This window comes from Delphinapterus leucas, chromosome 1 (genome assembly GCF_059928025.1).
Source record: "Delphinapterus leucas isolate spDelLeu-1000000601 "Yukka" chromosome 1, BTC_Dleu_Yukka2, whole genome shotgun sequence".
Lineage (NCBI taxonomy): Eukaryota > Metazoa > Chordata > Mammalia > Artiodactyla > Monodontidae > Delphinapterus > Delphinapterus leucas.
Genome location: NC_143129.1, coordinates 123,262,990 through 123,284,135, shown reverse-complemented (window position 1 = coordinate 123,284,135; position 21,146 = coordinate 123,262,990). Strand labels below are relative to the sequence as shown.

Below are 21,146 nucleotides of genomic sequence, written 5' to 3'. Positions count from 1 at the left end.
AGAGTAAAAGCCAATGTCCTTACAACGACTTACCAGGGCTTACCAACCAAATATTTGTACTAAGTAAATATTTGTTGAAAAAATGAATATTTGTGAATAAAGAACTATTCTAAAAATGTATCCATAGTATCTAAGGATGCCCTCTCTGTGCTTTCCTCCCTACAGCTAAGAGCTTCAGGCTCGAAGTGGGTTACACCTGGCATACCCTCCAGACCACTAGTGGAAACTTCTTAATTGTACTTGAACTCTGTGAGGTCAAGGACGAAGTGTTGGTTACTTTTATAAACTTACCCTTAACATGATGGCTGGCACAGAGTAGACTCATATATTTGTTGTGTTTACCACAAAATACCATACGTGAGGGAAGAAAGGATGTGTGTAGAATCAGTGAACCTGCCCAGGTGGCTTGAGAAATTCATTACCAATATGAAATAATTAGATTCCCTGCTGCCACTCATCCTAAAGGATACTGCCAAAACCTCTCACATGATAAAGTCCTTCATCAGAAATCAACAGCTGCAGTTTGGAGTGGATTCCCATTTGGGATCCATGTCTGAAACCCAAGTTTGGCTTCTGTGTCCTTGATGTTTTAATCTATATGCGCTTCTTTCCCACTTGGCAGCACACAAGGTTCCTGTACTTCAATGTCATTTGCTTTAGAGGATAACTGCCTGCTGCTTTGGAATGGACCCAACAGACTCTCCAAAGTGACTTTCAACTCTGCTGTACACTCTGTATTGTAAGTCAAACCATCCTCAGTGAATTCCTCTCAAACATGATGGAATTTCATCCAGGTGTTATGGTATGCTATAGTATCACAGAGGCAAGCAGAGAGAAACTTTTATTTAAAATAAAAATATATATATGCTTCTGTATTTATAGATACTTCCTGGAAAGAAAAATAAGACACTATTAATGACAGTAACCCTTGGCAACAGCATAAAGTGTTAGCATAGAGGGTGAAAAAGCACAAATTTACTTTTTCACTTCTATACCTTTTGAGAATTTTAAATCTTGAGTCTATAAGTTTATGAGCTCAGAAACATCCTTCCCAGCTATGTTTAGGGATTGCTTCTGCTTACCGGCTTACATGTCCTTACAATCTGAGCTCCTCTCCTTCTTGTTCCGGAGCCCTTGCCTAGAGCTCTCTTCAATTTCAGAAGAAAGATTCTTTTTATTTTATATATTTTCAAAGTAGTTTAATCTAAGGGAGAAACAGGTTAAATCTTTATAGAACATTTGCAAATGTACTTTGCTCTGTGTTGGCATGTCCAGTGGACTCATTCGAACCATTTCACAATAATAATAAGAGCTAGTGTTTATTGAGCCTGGTCTAAATGCTTTACATGCATTAACTCATTGAAAGCTCTCCAGAACTCCCTATGATAGTACTAATTCTATCCACATTGTTCACATGAGGAAAGTAAAACACTGAGAGCTTGAGTAACTTGCCAAAGAGCTTAAGTAACTTGCTGGAAAGAGCAGAATCAAGATTCAAAACCTGGCAGTCAGACTCTAGAGTTGCCCTCTTAAGCTATGCTCTTTGCGTGCAAAAATTTTAAAGAGATTTTTTCTATGAATTAAAAATGAAGAAATGTATGTATGCGACTTCCCTGGTAGTCCAGAGGTTAAGACTCCATGCTCCCAATGCAGGGAGCTGGAGTTCAATCCTTGGTCAGGGAACTAGATCCCGCATGCTGCAACTGAAAAAAGATCCCACATGCTGCAACTAAAGATCCCGCACGTCGCAACGAAGACCCTGCATGACACAACAATGACCTTGCGAGCCGCAACTAAGACCCGGTGCAGCCAAATAAATAAATAAATATTAGGTAAAGAAAAAAGAAATGTGTGTATGGATTTGATCTAGTTCACTGTAAGTTTTTCAAAGTAAAATTTTGGCTAGCTAGTTTCTATTCAACATGTTATTTTATTATGAATTGCTTTCCTTTCCTCCTGCTTTATATTATACTTTATATATATATATATATATATATGTATATATATAAACATATATATATTTACTTTTGGGAAGTTTGTATACAAGTTACAGTATCTATGGGTCTGATAGAATTGGGGACTGCTGGCTAGGGCAATAGTTCCCAGTCTTTTGGATTTCAAAAAAAGATGGTAGTAGCTATAGTACAATGAAGATACTATGTTTAGTGGTCCCTTGACGAGTAGATTCTCTCACTGACCTTTCAAGATTAGAATGCAGTTGTTGTAACTCAGTATCCGTTGAGGCTGCCGTTTTCCCTTGGGGATTTGTGGAAACTCGACGCCTTAATTTCAAGCTTTGTGTGAGTACAGGGCCCTTTCTATATCCTTCCTATGTCTCCACTCAGCTACTGCACTTGGGCACAAAGTTCAAGCCTATCAGTAATTTCCATGAAAGCAAAATAAAATAAAGAAGCAGTACTTTTACTGAAGATTTGGTGTCAGGCAAGTGGCATCTGTTGTCTGTCACCAGAAGTAGAAGTCCAAGCACTTCTGCCCACTGCATGTTATTATCAAAGTCTCCAAGGAAAACACAACACTGTCAAGCACTGGAAGGAACGATGCTTTACTCACGTAAAGAGACAGGGCAAGATCAGCTTCAGGAGTGCACAATGGTTTCCCATAGCCTGCGGGTCCCTCTCAGCAGCCTGCATGAACCCCTCTTGTGCGGCAACAGAAGGACCTCATCAGTTTCCTGCAGGGGACAGATATAGCAGTGGGGCTGGTCAGGTGTCATATGACACACACACACTAAACAGAACAAAAGAGTACACATTGGGTGTGAAACACGGAAAGATATTCCCACACAGGTGACAAGTCTAACACAGGCTTCAGGTGCACTTTATCTCTTGATAAGTAAATGTTCCAGGTCCCAGGCCCATTCTTATGCAACCAAGAAGAGACTGAAAGACTGTGTGCATGAGACTGCCTTTCCAAATATTTAGAAATATCATAGGGAAATGATCTAGAAAAGTACAGTGCAACAAAGTGCTAGGAGGCTGAGTGAGGAGGGATTAGAGCAGGAAGGCAAGGGTAAGAGGAAAAGGATAAGAAAATGTGGTGAGAAAATGGGATATTAAAGTTAGAAATGCATTAGATCTTTTTCCTAATGTGACTTAAAATACCTAAAATGACAGATAAATATGACATCTATGGTTAATAATTTAAGTGGCTTAAATACTTTTTTAAAGCTGGAAATGCTAAAAATATTCTCTACATGAAACACAATGTGTCATCATTCATTGCATCTGAAAACATTGAGTTAGTAGCAAAATGTGGAGGAAAAAATATCCATTCCAAGGAAATTTCTAAATCAAACTGCAAAGATATTAACAGATAACGTTATTAGTTTAAAAATAATTATTGTCTATATTAAGCACGAAATTCAACCAGATTTTTAATTAAATAAATAACTTGCCAACTGTTGTAGTCAAGTATTTACATTTTTTTCTCAGCTTTTTTTTTCTTTACGTCCTTACTGGAGTATAATTGTTTTATAATGGTGTGTTAGCTTCTGCTTTATAACGAAGTGAATCAGCTATACATTTACATATATCGCCATATCTCCTCCCTCTTGCATCTCCCTCCCACCCTCCCTATCCCACCCCTCTAGGTGGTCACAAAGCACCAAGCTGATCTCCCTGTTATGTGGCTGCTTCCCACTAGCTATCTATTGTACATTTGGTAGTGTATATATGTCCATGCCACTCTCTCACTTTGTCCCAGCTTACCCTTCCCCCTCCCTGTGTCCTCAAGTCCATTCTCTACATCTGTGTCTTTATTCTTGTCCTGCCCCTAGGTTCTTCAGAACCTTTTTTTTTTTTAATAACATGTATATGTGTTAGCATACAGTATTTGTTTTTCTCTTTCTTACTTCACTCTGTATGACAGACTCTAGATCCACCCACCTCACTACAATTAACTCAGTTTCGTTCCTTTTATGAGTAAGATTCCATCGTAGATATGTGCCACATCTATTCATCTGTTGATGGACACTTAAGTTGCTTCCATGTCCCGGCTATTGTAAATAGAGCTGCAATGAACATTGTGGTACATGACTCTTTTTGAATTATGGTTTTCTCAAGGTATATGCCCAGTAGTAGGATTGCTGTGTCACATGGTAGTTCTATTTTGAGTTTTTAAGATCCCTCCATACTATTCTCTATGGTGGCTGTACCAATTCACATTCCCACCAACAGAGCAGGAGGGTTCCCTTTTCTGCACACCCTCTCCAGCATTAATTGTTTCTAGATTTTTTGATGATGGCCATTCTGACTGGTGTGAGGTGATACCTCATTGTAGTTTTGATTTGTATTTCTCTAATGATTAGTGATGTTGAGCATCCTTTCATCTGTTTGTTGGCAATCTGTATATCTACTTTCGAGAAATGTTTATTTAGGTCTTCTGCCCATTTTTGGATGGGGTTGTTTGTTTTTTTCATATTGAGCTGCATGAGCTGCTTGTAAATTTTGGAGATTAATCCTTTGTCAGTTGCTTCATTTGCAAATATTTTCTCCCAATCTGAGTGTTGTCTCTTCATCTTGTTTATGGTTTCCTTTGCTGTGCAAAAGCTATTACGTTTCATTAGGTCCCATTTGTTTATTTTTGTTTTTATTTCCATTTCTCTAGGAGGTGGGTCAAAAAGGATCTTGCTGGGATTTATGTCATAGAGTGTTCTGCCTATGTTTTCCTCTAAGAGTTTTATAGTGTCTGGACTTACATTTAGGTCTTTTATCCATTTTGAGTTTATTTTTGTGTATGGTGTTAGGGAGTGTTCTAATTTCATTCTTTTACAGTAGTTGTCCAGTTTTCCCAGCACCAATTATTGAAGTGGCTGTCTTTTCTCCATTGTATATTCTTTCCTCCTTTATCAAAAATAAGGTGACCCTACACGCATGGGTTTATCGCTGGGCTTTCTACTGTTCCATTGATCTATATTTCTGTCCTTGTGCAGTACCACACTGTTGTGATTACTGTAGATTTGTAATATAGTCTGAAGTCCAGGAGCCTGATTCCTCCAGCTCTGTTATTCTTTCTCAAGATTGCTTTGGCTATTTGGGGTCTTTTGTGTTTCCATACAAATTGTGAAATTTTTTGTTTTAGTTCTGTGAAAAATGCCAGTGGTAGTTTGATAGGGATTGCATTGAATCTGTAGATTGCTTTGGGTAGTAGAGTCATTTTCACAATGTTGATTCTTCCAATCCAAGAACATGGTATACCTCTCCATCTATTTGTATCATCTTTAATTTCTTTCATCAGTGTCTTATAGTTTTCTGCATACAGATCTTTTTTCTCCTGAGGTAGGGTTATTCCTAGGTATTTTATTCCTTTTGTTGCAGTAGTAAATGGGAGTATTTCTTTAATCTCTCTTTCAGATTTTTCATCGTTAGTGTATAGGAATGCAAGAGATTTCTGTGCATTATTCTGAATTCTGCTACTTTACCAAATTCATTACTTAGCTCTAGTGGTTTTCTGGTAGCATATCTATGTATAGTATCATGTCATCTGCAAACAGTGACAGCTTTACTTCTTTTCCGATTTGGATTCCTTTTATTTAGTTTTCTTCTCTGATTGCTGTGGCTAAGACTTCCAAAACTATGTCGAGTAATAGTGGTGAGAGTGGGCAACCTTGTCTTTTTTCCTGATCTTAGAGGAAATTGTTTTAGTTTTTCACCATGGAGAATGATGTTGGCTGTGGGCGGGTCATATATGGCCTTTATTATGTTGAGGTAAGTTCCCTCTACGCCTACTTTCTGGAGGGTTTTTATCATAAACAGGTGTTGAATTTTGTCAAAAGCTTTTTGTGCATCTATTGAGATGATTATATGGTTTTTCTCCTGCAATTTGTTAATATGGTTTATCACATCGATTGATTTGCATATATTGAAGAATCTTTGCATTGCTGGGATAAGCCACACTTGATCATGGTGTATGATCCTTTTAATGTGCTGTTGGATTCTGTTTGCTAGTATTTTGTTGAGGATTTTTGCATCTATGTTTATCAGTGATATTGACCTGTAGTTTTCTTTCTTTGTGACATCTTAGTCTGGTTTTGGTATCAGGGTGATGGTGGCCTCACAGAATGAGTTTGGGAGTGTTCCTCCCTTTGCTATAATTTGGAGGAGTTTGAAAAGGATAGGAGTTAGCTCTTCTCTAAATGTTTGATAGAATTTGCCTGTGAAGCCATGGGCTTTTTTTTGTTGGAAGATTTTTAATCACAGTGTCAATTTCAGTGCTTCTGACTGGTCTGTTTATATTTTCTATTCCTGGTTCAGTCTCAGGAGGTTGAGCTTTTCTAAGAATTTGTCCATTTCTTCCAAGTTGTCCATATTATTGGCATAGAGTTGCTTGTAGTAATCTTTCATAGTCCTTTGTATTTCTGCAGTATCAGTTGTTACTTCTCCTTTTTCATTTCTAATTCTGTTGAGTTGAGTTTTCTCTTTCTTTCTTAATGAGTCTAGCTAATGGTTTATCACTTTTGTTTATCTTCCCAAAGAACCAGCTTTTAGTTTTATTGATCTTTGCTATCATTTCCTTCATTTCTTTTTCATTTATTTCTTATCTGATCTTTATGATTTCTTTTCTTCTGTTAACTTTGGGGTTCTTTTGTTCTTCTTTCTCTAACTGCTTTAGGTGCAAGGTTAGGTTGTTTATTTGAGATGTTTCTTGTTTCTTAAGGTAGGATTGTATTGCTGTAAACTTCCCTCTTAGAACTTCTTTTGCTGCATCTCATAGGTTTTGGGTCATTGTGTTTTCATTGTCATACGTTTCTAGGTATTTTTTGATTTCCTCTCTGATTTCTTCAGTGATCTCTTGGTTATTTAGTAGTTTATTGTTTAGCCTCAATGTGCTTGTATTTTTTACCGTTTTTTTTCCTGTAATTGATATCTAGTCTCATAGTGTTGTGATCACAAATGATATTTGATATGATTTCAATTTTCTTAAATTACCGAGGCTTGATTTGTCACCTAGATATGATCTATCCTGTAGAACGGTCCATGAGCACTTGAGAAGAAATTGTATTCTGTTGTTTTTGGATGGAATGTCCTATAAATATCAATTAAGTCCATCTTGTTTAATATATCATTTAAAGCTTGTCTTTCCTTATTTATTTACATTTTGCTTTATCTGTCCATTGGTGAAAGTGGAGTGTTAAAGTCCCCTACTATGACTGTGTTACTGTCAATTTCCCCTTTATGGCTGTTAGTATTTGCCTTATGTATTGAGGTGCTCCTATGTTGGGTGCATAAATATTTACAATTGTTATATCTTCTTCTTTGATTGATCCCTTGATCATTATGTAGTGTCCTTCTTGGTCTCTTCTAATAGTCTTTATTTTAAAGTCTATTTTGTCTGATACGGGAATTGCTACTCCAGCTTTCTTTTGGTTTCCATTGGCATGGAATATCTTTATCCATCCCTTCACTTTCAGTCTGTATGTGTCCCTAGGTCTGAAGTGGGTCTCTTGTAGACAGCATATATACAGGTCTTTTTTTTTTTATCTATTCAGCCAGTCTATGTCTTTTGGGTAGAGCATTTAATCCTTGCACACTTAAAGTAATTATCAAGGAGAGTGGGAAGATGGCAGAAGGGTAAGACACGGAGATCACCTTCGTCCCCACAGATACATCAGAAATACATCTACACATGGAGCAACTCCTACAGAACACCTGCTGAATGCCGGCAGAAGACCTCAGACCTCCCAAAAGGCAAGAAACTCCCCACGTACCTGGGTAGGGCAAAAGAAAAAAGAATAAACAGAGACGAAAGAATAGGGATGGGACCTGCACCAGTGGGAGGGAGCCGTGAAGGAAGAAAGGTTTCCACACACTAGAAGCCCCTTCGCGGGCGGAGACTGCAGGTGGCGGAGGGGGAAGCTTTGGAGCCGCGGAGGAGAGCGCAGCAACAGGGGTGCGGAGGGCAAAGCGGGGAGATTCCCGCACAGAGGATAAGGGCCGACCGGCACTCACCAGGCCAAGAGGCTTGTCTGCTCACCCGCCGGGGTGGGCAGGGCTGGGAGTTGAGGCTCGGGCTTCAGTCGGAGCACCGGGAGAGGACTGGTGTTGGCGGCGTGAACACAGCCTGCAGGGGGTTAGTGCACCACGGCTAGCCCGGAGGGAGTCTGGACCTGCCGAAGAGGCAAGAGACTTTTTCTTTCCTCTTTGTTTCCTGGTGCAGGAGGAGAGGGGATTAAGAGCGCTGCTTAAAGGAGCTCCAGAGACAGGCGTGAGCCGCGGCTAAAAGCCCAGACCCCAGAGACGGGCATGAGACGCTAAGGCTGCTTCTGCCGCCACCAAGAAGCCTCTGTACGAGCACAGGTCACTATCCACACCTCCCCTCCCAGGAGCCTGTGCAGCCCGCCACTGCCAGGGTCCCGGGATCCACGGACAACTTCCCCGGGAGAACGCAGCACGGTGCGCCTCAGGGTGGTGCAATGTCACGCTGGCCTCTGCCGCCACAGGCTCGCCCCACACTCCATACCCCTCCTCCGTCCCCCCCGGACTGAGTGAGCCAGAGCCCCTGAATCAGCGGCTCCTTTAACCCTGTCCTGTCTGAGCGAAGAACAGACGTCCTCCGGAAACCTACATGCAGAGGTGGGGCCAAATCCAAAGCCGAACCCGGGAGCTGTGTGAACAAAGAAGAGAAAGGGAAATCTCCCCCAGCAGCCTCAGTAGCAGCAGATTAAATGTCCACAATCAACTTGATGTGCCCTGCAACTGTGGAATACCTGAATAGACAACGAATCATCCCAAATTGAGGAGGTGGAGTTTGAGAGTAAGATTTATGATTTTTTTCCCCTTTTCCTCTTTTTATGTGTGTGTATGTGTATGCTTCTGTGTGAGATTTTGTCTGTATAACTTTGCTTTCACCATTTCTCCTAGGGTTCTATCCGTCCTTTTTTTTTTCTTTCTTACTTTTTAAAAAATTTTTTTCTTCTTAATAATTATTTTTTATTTTAGTAGCTATTTTATTTTACCATACTTTATTTTATTTACTTTTATCCTCTTATTTTCTTTCTTTCTACTTTTTCTCACTTTTATTCTGAGCCATGTGGATGAAAGGCTCTGCTCTTGGTTGTGCAGCTAGGAGTCAGTGCTGTGCCTCTGAGGTGAGAGAGCCAACTTCAGGACACTGGTCACAAGAGACCTCCCAGCTCCACATAATATCAAATGGCGAAAATCTCCCAGAGATCTCCATCTCAACACCAACACCCAGCTTCACTCAACGACCAGCAAGCTACAGTGCTGGACATCCTATGCCAAACAACTAGCAAGACAGGAACACAACCCCACCCATTAGCAGAGTGGCTGCCTAAAATCATAAAAATTCCACAGACACCCCAAAACACACCACCAGACGTGGATCTGCCCACCAGAAAGATAAGATCCAGCCTCATCCACCAGAACACAAGCACCCTCCACCAGGAAGCCTACACAACCCACTGAACCAACTTTAGCCACTGGGGACAGACACCAAAAACATTGGTAACTACGAATCTGCAGCCTGCAAAAAGGAGACACCAAACACAGTAAGATAAGCAAAATGAGAAGACAGAAAAACACACAGCAGATAAAGGAACAAGGTAAAAACCCACCAGACCTAACAAATGAAAAGGAAATAGGCAGTCTACCTGAAAAAGAATTCAGAATAATGATAGTAAAGATGATCCAAAATCTTGGAAATAGAATAGAGAAAATGCAAGAAACATTTAACAAGGACCTAGAAGAACTAAAGATGAAACAAGCAACGATGAACAACACAATAAATGAAATTAAAAATACTCTAGAAGGGATCAATAGCAGAATAACTGAGGCAGAAGAACGGATAAGTGACCCCAAAGATAAAATAGTGGAAATAACTACTGCAGAGCAGAATAAAGAAAAAAGAATGAAAAGAACTGAGGACAGTCTCAGAGACTTCTGGGACAACATTAAACACACCAATATTCTAATTATAGGGGTTTCAGAAGAAGAAGAGAAAAAGAAAGGGACTGAGAAAATATTTGAAGAGATTATAGTTGAAAACTTCCCTGATCTGGGAAAGGAAATAGTTAATCAAGTCCAGGAAGCACAGAGTCCCATACAGGATAAATCCAAGGAGAACCACGCCAAGACACATATTAATCAAACTGTCAAAAATTAAACACAAAAAAAAACATATTAAAAGCAGCAAGGGAAAAGCAACAAATAACATACAAGGGAATCCCCATAAGGTTAACAGCTGACCTTTCAGCAGAAACTCTGCAAGCCAGAAAGGACTGGCAGGGCATATTTAAACTGATGAAGGAGAAAAACCTACAACCAAGATTACTCTACTCAGTGAGGATCTTATTCAGATTTGGTGGAGAAATTAAAACCTTTACAGACAAGCAAAAGCTGAGAGTTCAGCACCACCAAACCACCTTTACAAAGAATGCTAAAGGATCTTCTCTAGGCAAGAAACACAAGAGAAGGAAAAGACCTATAATAACAAATCCAAAACAATTAAGAAACTGGGAATAGGAGCATACATATTGATAATTACCTTAAATGTAAATGGATTAAATGCTCCCACCAAAAGACACAGACTGGCTGAATGGATACAAAAAAAGACCCATATATATGCTGTCTACAAGAGACCCACTTCAGACCTAGAGACACGTACAGACTGAAAGTGAGGGGATAGAAAAAGATATTCCATGCAAATGGAAACCAAAAGAAAGCTGGAGTAGCAATTCTCATATCAGACAAAATAGACTTTAAAATAAAGACTATTAGAAGAGACAAAGAAGGACACTACATAATGATCAAGGCATCAATCAAAGAAGAAGATATAACAATTGTAAATATTTATACACCTAACATAGGAGCACCTCAATACATAAGGCAAACACTAACAGCCATAAAAGGGGAAATCGACAGTAACACATTCATAGTAGGGAACCTTAACAACCCACTATCACCAATGGACAGATCATCCAAAATGAAAATAAATAAGGAATCACAAGCTTTAAATGATATATTAAACAAGATGGACTTAATTGATATTTATAAGACATTCCATCCAAAAACAACAGAATACACATTTTTCTCAAGTGCTCATGGAACATTCTCCAGGATAGATCATATCTTGGGTCACAAAGCAAGCCTTGGTAAATTAAAGAAAATTGAAATTGTACCAAGTATCTTTTCCGACCACAATGCTATGAGACTAGATATCAATTACCAGAAAAGATCTGTAAAACATACAAACACATGGTGGCTAAACAATACACTACTTAATAACGAAGTGATCACTGAAGAAATCAAAGAGGAAATCAAAAAATACCTAGAAACAAATGACAATGGAGACACGATGACCCAAAACCTATGGGATGCAGGAAAAGCAGTTCTAAGAGGGAAGTTTATAGCAATACAATCCTACCTTAAGAAACAGGAAACACCTCGAATAAACAACCTAACCTTGCACCTAAAGCAGTTAGAGAAAAAAGAACAAAAAAACCCCAAAGTTAGCAGAAGGATAAAAATCATAAAGATAAGATCAGAAATAAATGAAAAAGAAATGAAGGAAACAATAGCAAAGATCAATAAAACTAAAAGGTGGTTCTTTGAGAAGATAAACAAAATTGATAAACCATTAGCCAGACTCATCAAGAAAAAAAAGGGAGAAGACTCAAATCAATAGAATTAGAAATGAAAAAGGAGAAGTAACAACTGACACTGCAGAAATACAATATATCATGAGAGATTACTACAAGCAACTCTATGCCAATAAAATGGACAACCTGGAAGAAATGGACAAATTCTTAGAAATGCACAACCTGCCAAGACTGAAGCAGGAAGAAATAGAAAATATGAACAGACCAATCACAAGCACTGAAATTGAAACTGTGATTAAAAGTCTTCCAACAAACAAAAGCCCATGACCAGATGGCTTCACAGGTGAATTCTATCAAACATTTAGAGAAGAGCTAACACCTATCCTTCTCAAACTCTTCCAAAATATAGCAGACGGAGGAACACTCCCAAACTCATTCTATGAGCCCACCATCACTCTGATACCAAGGCCGGACAAAGACATCACAAAGAAAGAAAACTACAGGCCAATATCACTGATGAACATAGATGCAAAAATCCTCAACAAAATACTAGCAAACAGAATCCAACAGCACATTAAAAGGATCATACACCATGATCAAGTGGGGTTTATTCCAGGAATGCAAGCATTATTCAATATACGCAAATCAATCAATGTGATACACCATATTAACAAATTGAAGGAGAAAAACCATATGGTCATCTCAATAGATGCAGAGAAAGCTTTTGACAAAATTCAACACAGATTTATGATAAAAAACCCTCCAGATAGTAGGCATAGAGGGAAATTTCCTCAACATAATAAAGGCCATACATGACAAACCCACAGCCAACATCGTCCTCAATTGTGAAAAACTGAAAGCATTTCCTCTAAGGTCAGGAACAAGACCAGGTTGCCCAGTCTCACCACCCTTATTCAACATAGTTTTGGAAGTTTTAGCCACAGCAATCAGAGAAGAAAAGGAAATAAAAGGTATCCAAATCAGAAAAGAAGAAGTAAAGCTGTCACTGTTTGCAGATGACATGATACTATACATAGAGAATCCTAAAGATGCTACCAGAAAACTACTAGAGCTAATCAATTTTGGTAAAGTATCAGGATACAAAGTTAATGCACAGAAATCTCTGGCATTCCTATATATTAATGATGAAAAATCTGAAAGTGAAATCAAGAAAACACTCCCATTTACCATTGCAACAAAAAGAATAAAATATCTAGGAATAAACCTACCTAAGGAGACGAAAGACCTGTATGCAGAAAATTATAAGACACTGATGAAAGAAATTAAAGATGATACAAATAGATGGAGAGATATACCATGTTCTTGGATGGGAAGAATCAACATTGTGAAAATGATTATACTACCCAAAGCAATCTACAGATTCAATGCAATCCCTATCAAACTACCACTGGCATTTTTCACAGAACTAGAACAAAAAATTTCGCAATTTGTATGGAAACACAAAAGACCCCGAATAGCCAAAGCAATCTTGAGAACGAAAAAAGGAGCTGGAGGAATCAGGCTCCCTGACTTCAGACTATACTACAAAGCTACAGTAATCAAGACAGTATGGTACTGGCACAAAAACAGAAAGATAGATCAATGGAACAGGATAGAAAGCCCAGAGATAAACCCACGCACATATGGACACCTTATCTTTGATAAAGGTGGCAGGAATGTACAGTGGAGAAAGGACAGCCTCTTCAATAAATGGTGCTGGGAAAACTGGACAGGTACATGTAAAAGTATGAGATTAGATCACTCCCTAACACCATACACAAAAATAAGCTCAAAATGGATTAAAGACCTAAATGTAAGGCCAGAAACTATCAAACTCTTAGAGGAAAACATAGGCAGAACACTCTATGACATAAATCACAGCAAGATCCTTTCTGACCCACCTCCTAGAGTAATGGAAATAAAAACGAAAATAAACAAATGGGACCTAATGAAACTTCAAAGCTTTTGCACAGCAAAGGAAACCATAATCAAGACCAAAAGACAACCCTCAGAATGGGAGAAAATATTTGCAAATGAAGCAAATGACAAAGGATTAATCTCCAAAATTTACAAGCAGCTCATGCAGCTCAATAACAAAAAAACAAACAACCCAATCCAAAAATGGGCAGAAGACCTAAATAGACATTTCTCCAAAGAAGATATACAGAATGCCAACAAACACATGAAAGAATGCTCAACATCATTAATCATTAGAGAAATGCAAATCAAAACTACAATGAGATATCATCTCACACCAGTCAGAATGGCCATCATCAAAAAATCTAGAAACAATAAATGCTGGAGAGGGTGTGGAGAAAAGGGAACACTCTTGCACTGCTGGTGGGAATGTGAATTGGTTCAGCCACTATGGAGAACAGTATGGAGGTTCCTTAAAAAACTACAAATAGAACTACCATATGACCCAGCAATCCCACTACTAGGCATATACCCTGAGAAAACCATAATTCAAAAAGAGTCATGTACCAAAATGTTCATTGCAGCTCTATTTGCAATAGCCAGGACATGGAAGCAACTAGGCGTCCATCAACAGATAAATGGATAAAGAAGTTGTGGCACATATATACAATGGAATATTACTCAGCCATAAAATGAAATGAAATTGAGCTATTTGTAATGAGGTGGATGGACCTAGAGTCTGTCATACAGAGTGAAGTAAGTCAGAAAGAGAAAGACAAATACAGTATGCTAACATATATATATATGGAATTTAAGGGAAAATAATGTCATGAAGAACATAGCGGTAAGACAGAAATAAAGACACAGACCTACTAGAGAATGGACTTGAGGATATGGGGAGGGGGAAGGGTAAGCTGTGATGAAGTGAGAGAGTGGCATGGACATATATACACTACCAAAGGTAAAATAGATTGCTAGTGGGAAGCAGCCGCATGGCACAGGGATATTAGCTCGGTGCTTTGTGACAGCCTGGAGGGGTGGGATAGGGAGAGTGGGAGGGAGGGAGATGCAAGAGGGAAGACATATGGGCACATATGTATATGTATAACTGATTCACTTTGTTATAAAGCAGAAACTAACAAACCATTGTAAAGCAATTATACTCCAATAAAGATGTAAAAAAAAAACTAATTATCAATATGTATGTTCCTATTACCATTTTCTTATTTGTTTTGGGTTTGTTATTGTAGGTCTTTTCCTTCTCTTGTGTTTCCTGCCTAGAGAAGTTCCTTTAGCATTTGTTGCAAAGCTGGTTTCGTGGTGCTGAATTCTCTTATCCTTTGCTTGTCTGTAAAGATTTTAATTTCTCCGTCGAATCTGAATGAGATCCTTGCTAGGTAGAGTAATCTTGGTTGTAGGTGTTTCCCTTTCATCACTTTAAATATGTCCTGCCACTCCCTTCTGGCCTGCAGTATTTCTGCTGAGAAATCAGCTGTTAACCTATGGGGATTCCCTTGTATGTTATTTGTTGCTTTTCCCTTGATGCTTTTAACATTTTTTTCTTTGTATTTAATTTTTGATAGTTTGATTAATATGTGTCTTGGAGTGTTTTTCCTTAGATTTATTCTGTATGGGACTCTCTAGACTTCCTGGACTTGAGTGCCTGTTTCCTTTCCCATATTATGGAAGTTTTCAACTATAATCTCTTCAAATATTTTCTCAGTCCCTTTCTTTTTCTCTTCCTCTGAGACCCCTATAATTAGAATGTTGGTGCCTTTAATGTTGTCCCAGAGGTCTCTGAGACTGTCCTCAATTCTTTTTATTCTTTTTTCTTTATTCTGCTCTGCAGTAGTTATTTCCACTATTTTATCTTTGGGGTCACTTATCCGTTCTTCTGCCTCAGTTATTCTGCTATTGATTCCTTCTAGAGGATTTTTAATTTCATTTATTTTGTTGTTCATCAGTGTTTGTTTGCTCTTTAGTTCTTCTAGGATCTTGTTAAACATTTCTTGTATTTTCTCCACTCTATTTCCAAGATTTTGGATCATCTTTGCTATCACTACTCTGAGTTCTTTTTCAGGTAGACTGCCTATTTCCTCTTCATTTGTTTGATCTGGTGCATTTTTACCTTGCTCCTTCCTCTGCTGCACATTTCTCTGTCTTCTCATTTTGCTTTACTTACTGTGTTTGGGGTCTCCTTTTCGCAGGTGCAGGTTCATAGTTCCCGTTATTTTTAGTGTCTGCCCCCAGTGGGTATGGTTGTTTCAGTGGGTTGTGTCTGCTTCCTGGTGGAGGGGACTGTGCCTGTGTTCTGGTGGATGAGGCTGGATCTTGTCTTTCTGGTGGCAGGAGCACATCCGGTGGTGTGTTTTGGGGTGTCTGTGACCTTATTATAATTTAAGGCAGCATCTCTGCTAATGCGTGGAGTTGTGTTCCTGTCTTGCTAGTTGTTTGGTATGGGGTGTCTAGCACTGTGGCTTGCTGGTCGTTGAGTTGAGCTGGGTCTTAGCATTGAGATGCAGATCCCTGGAAGAGCTTTCACCATTTGATATTACATGGGGCTGGGAGGTCTCTGGTGGTCCCATGTCCTGAAGTCAGCTCTCCCACCTAAGAGGCTCAGGCCTGACACCCCACCTGAGCACCAGGATCCTGTCAGCCACATGGCTCAGAAGAAAAAGGAGGAAAAAAAGAAAGAAAGAAAAAATAAAATAAAGTTATTAAAATAAAAAATATATTATTAAAAAATTAATAAAATATTTTTTAAAAAGAGAAAAGAAAAAGAGAGCAACCAAACCAATAAACAAATCCACCAATGATAACAAGTGCTAAAAACTACACTAAAAAAAAATAAGAGAACAAAAAGGACAGACAGAACACTAGGACCAAATGGTAAAAGCAAAGCTATACAGACAAAATCACACAAAGAAGTATATACATACACACTCACAAAAAGAGAAAAAGGCAAATATATATATATATAATAAAAAGGAAGAGAGCAACCAAATCAATAAACAAATCTATCAATGATAATAAGCTCTAAATACTAAACTAAGGTAAACATAAAACCAGAAACAAATTAGATGCAGAAAGCAAACCCCACGTCTACAGTTGCTCCCAAAGTCCACCACCTAAATTTTGGAATGATTCATTGTCTATTTTGGTATCCCACAGATGCAGGGTACATCAAGTTGATTGTGGAGATTTAATCCACTGCTCCTGAGGCTGCTGGGAGAAATTTCCCTTTCTCTTCTTTGTTCTCACAGCTCCCAGGGGCTCCGCTTTGGATTTGGCCCCGCCTCTGCATGTAGGTCACCTGAAGGCGTCATTTCCCGCCCAGGCAGGATGGGGTTAAAGTAGCATCTGATTGGGGGCTCTGGGTCACTGAGGCGGGGAGGAGGGAGGGGTATGTAATGCGGGGCAAGCCTGTGGCAGCGAGGCCAGCAGTGACCCTGGCAGTGGCGGGCTGCACAGGTTCCCGTGAGGGGCGGTGTTGATAGTGACCTGTTCTTGCACACAGGCTTCTAGGTGGCTGCAGCAACAGCCTTAGCGTCTCATGTTGGTCTCTGGTGTCCGCACTGATAGCCATGGCTTGCGCCTGTCTCTGGAGCTCGTTTAGGCGGTGCTCTGAGTCCTCTCTCCTCACGCACCCTGAAACAATGGTCTCTTGCCTCTTAGGCAGGTCCAGACTTTTTCTCGGACTCCCTCCCGGCTAGCTGTGGTGCACTAGCCCCCTTCAGGCTGTGTTCATGCAGCCAACCCCAGTCTTCTCCCTGGGATCAGACCTCTAAAGCCCAAGCCTCAGCTCCCAGCCCCCATCCTCCCCGGCAGGTGAGCAGACAAGCCTCTCGGGCTGGTGAGTGCTGGTCAACGTTGATCCTCTGTGCAGGAACCTGTCCGCTTTGCCCTCTGCACCCCTGTTGCTGCGCTCTCCTCAGTCGCTCCAAAGCTTCCCCCTAGCCCACCTCCCATCTCTTCCAGTGCAGGGGCTTCCTAGTGTGTGGAACCTTTTCCTGCTTCACAGCTCCCTCCCACTGGTGCAGGTCCCATCCCTATTCTTTTGCCTCTGTTTTTTTCTTTTTTCTTTTGCCCTACCCAGGTACGTGGGGATTTTCTTGCCTTTTGGGAAGTCTGAGGTCTTCTGCCAGTGTTCAGTAGGTATTCTGTAGGAGTTATTCCACTTGTAGATGTATTTTTGATGTATTTGTGGGGAGGAAGGTGATCCCCATGTCTTACTCCTCTGCCATCTTGAAGGTCCTCTGTGTAGAGTGCTTTTGGCCACTGTAAAATTTTGACTTTTTCTCTGAGTGTGATGGGAAGCCGCTGGAGGGTTTTGGGCAAAGGATGACATGATTGGACTTAATTTTTAACAGAATCACTTTAGCTGCTGTGTTGAGAATAGTGGTAGGCCACAGGGCATGGTAGTAGGGAGAACTGTGAGAAGGCTATTCCAATAATGCAGGTGAGAAATGATGGCATTTGGACTGAGGTGGTAGTGATGAAGACAGAGAGAAGTGCTTGGATTCTGTATGTTGTAAAGCCACAGCAAACAGTTTGTGGCAGATGAAAGAAAGATAAGAGTCAAGGATGACCCAAGGCTTCTGACCTGAGCAACTGAAAGTATTGAGTGACCATTAACTGAGGTAGAGAAGACTTTGAAAGGACAGGCAGAAGAGGGATGACCAGGCAGCTAGCTGGCTTTGCAATATTAAATTTGAGGTACCAGTTAGACTACCAGTTAGAGTAGGATCATCAAGTAGGAAATTATATACAAGGGTTTCTGTAGCTTGAGGAAAAGTCTAGGCTGGGATTATAAATTTGGGAAGACTAAGCCTATTGATGGCATATAAAGCCACGAGATTTGATGATGTCATAATGCGAGTGGATCCATAACGAGAAAAAAGGGTCCAAGGGCTGAGGCCTGGTACCCTCTACAATTAAGAGTTGGGAAGATGAAGAGGAACCAACAAAAGTAACAAAAAAGGAGTAGTCAATGAAGTGAGAGGAAAACTAGGATGTATTATTCTGCCACGTCTAAGTTCATCCTGATTTTAATTTGAAACTTCCGTATGCATATGTTGGGAGTGTGAATCAACAACTAATTGTGGACTTCACCTGACTTCTTTTCCATCTACTTGAAAAATTCATAAAATCCTCCTTCCCAGGCTTCCCTGGTGGCGCAGTGGTTGAGAGTCTGCCTGCTGATGCAGGGGACACGGGTTCGTGCCCCGGTCCGGGAGGATCCCACATGCCGCGGAGCGGCTGGGCCCGTGAGCTATGGCCGCTGAGCCTGCGCGTCCAGAGCCTGTGCTCTGCAACATGAGAGGCCACAACAGTGAGAGGCCCGTGTACCGAAAAAAAAAAAAAAAAAATTCCTCCTTCCCGAGATGGCACAAAGACAAGGGGAGACAGAGCCTGTAAGAAGGAGGTGTTTAGTGTTCATAGATGAGTGAGGATGAGGGACCAACAACACAGAATATTTGAATTTACTAGTGTCCCAGAGCACCCAGGTATGACAGCTAAAATGGAGTAGACGGGAATTGTAACCACAGGGAGCAAAAACATTAAAGCGATATTAAAAGTGTGATATTGGATTATTATATGGCTTAGGAGTAACAGTGCAGCATTCAATTGTGATTAACTAATAATTAATTTCTTCATTATGATTAATCATAGAGACAAGAGCTAAGAAATTCAGTCAAAAGCACAAATGTTTGATTTAAACAATAAAAGATACCTAGATTATAGAAATGGATGGATGCACTACAACTTCTCTATTTTCATCTCAATGGTTTTAGTCATGTTTTTACACTTTATGTCATTTTGAATTAGGAAGCTTGAGAGATGTTGCACTGTTGGTTTTTTCAATGAATATTATTAAACACCTTTTTACTATGGAGAAATGCAATGGATAAATAAGAAAAAGATATTGCCAAAGACAGAAAATCTCTGTACCTTTTGTTATTTATGCATTTAGAGAACTAGTAAACTATGCTATTTTAGGAATACTTACTTGTTATCTATCATTTTCATAGTTTCTCTCTATGCCTTTTCCATCTAGACAGGTGCCTATTTAGCTCTTTAAAGAGAACTAAAGTAATTTTTGATGTTTTAGAACAAAATAATTCCTACTAGTTCTGAAAAGGAAGAACTGGGGGCTGAAAATAACCTAATTAGCTACTTTTGAGGATCAAATAAAAATTTCTCGGCTCTCCATTTTTATTGTCTAGAAAACCAGTCTCAAGAATTTCATTTATTTCTAAAGTTAATTTTCACATTTTATTCTCATTTCTTTCTTTCTTTTTTTTTTTTTTTTGGCCACGCCTCGCAGCATACAGGATCTTAGTTCCCTGACTAGGGATCAAACCCATGCCCCTTGCAGTGGAAGCGCAGAGTCTTAACCACTGGACCACCCAGGAACTCCCTCTCATTTAGTTTCCTGTGATTCATTGAAGAAATATATTTTAACTTAAAAGACACTACAAAGTAATGTCAACAACAAGTAGAATTTAACCCCCAGTGTGGCTTTTGGTAAGCATAGGCTGTCTATATTATACAGTAGGAGAACTAGCTAAGAGATTTCTTAAGCTTGATTCATCTAAAGCAAATAGTAAAGAGGGACTAGTAATTCTGGCTTCCCTGTTATAGAAAATGTAAGAAGATCACAACATATAATAATGATAAGAATGGCAATTGTCAATGTTTAGCATGGTTTGTGTGTCAGAGACTGTACTTGAACTCTACATTCATTACTCCTAAGCATAATAATCCAACACAATAGCTGTTATTTTACATTTTCTAAAGATGGAGAAATTAAGTCAGAGAGATTAAGCGGTGTGCCCAAGGCCACACACCTAATAAGCAGCAGAGCCGGGAAATGAAGCTGTGCTGTTTCTTATCAAAATAGGTTTGGTCATAGATGGTTTTTCTATATTACATTACTTCCTCAATACATTACTTTTATAAAAGAACCAAAATTTTCAGACTTTTTGTGATCCAATTATTTATTTCACTCAATAATAGCGTATAGGAATCCAGAGTCAGGTCAGGACTCCAGACTTGAAAACTTAGGTGTATAAAGTAAATGTAAATTCTTTATTTTGGTTACAGCTATTCCTGATTTCCCTTGAGCCCCTCATCCAACAAAGAGTAGGAACAAAATTAACTGTGAGTTCAATATGTTTTAAAGCTTAGTACTACATAATCATTTAAATACTCATTTGGGTAGTATTTCAGTCTCTCTTAGATAAACATATGTGGTCTCTCAGACAGCCTTTCCGTGCTTCTTTCCCTAAAACGGCCTTCATGTGATGAAGGTAGGGTGTGGCCTCGTTGGGGAGGTGCCAGGGAAGAGTCTGTCAGGCACCTGGTCCTCTGCTTCCCCTGGTCCCTGGGTGATGTCCTTTAGTTCAGCTGCTGCTTGATTTTGAGCTGCTGGAGCGATGATCTGAAACCTATTGCCTTGGGTGGGAGCCAGTCCTCCCTGTCTCATCTCAGGCAAGAAGAAAGAGACAAACATTCCTTTCTTGACCGCCCAGGGCTACTTGACTGATTTCATCTTTCTTGGAAGTAACCATTGTTCCCTTTTATGAATACTTCCACCCTGCTGTGGCAGAGTTAATTATTCCCTTTCTGTGGTTATCACCACTGGTCTGGC

The 21,146-nt window shown here is 39.7% G+C and overlaps 1 long non-coding RNA gene across 5 annotated transcripts in view; it reads left to right on the top strand.

Annotated features, from left to right (window-relative positions):
• LOC111178400 (uncharacterized) overlaps nt 1-20,014 on the top strand; it is a 44,623-nt gene extending 24,609 nt beyond the window's left edge. For all 5 annotated transcript variants that reach the window (XR_016394953.1, XR_016394956.1, XR_016394954.1 and 2 more), the window contains one exon: nt 623-20,014. This is a non-coding gene — a long non-coding RNA (uncharacterized LOC111178400). The remainder of the gene's footprint in view (nt 1-622) is intronic.
• The last annotated feature ends 1,132 nt before the right edge of the window (nt 20,015-21,146 follow it).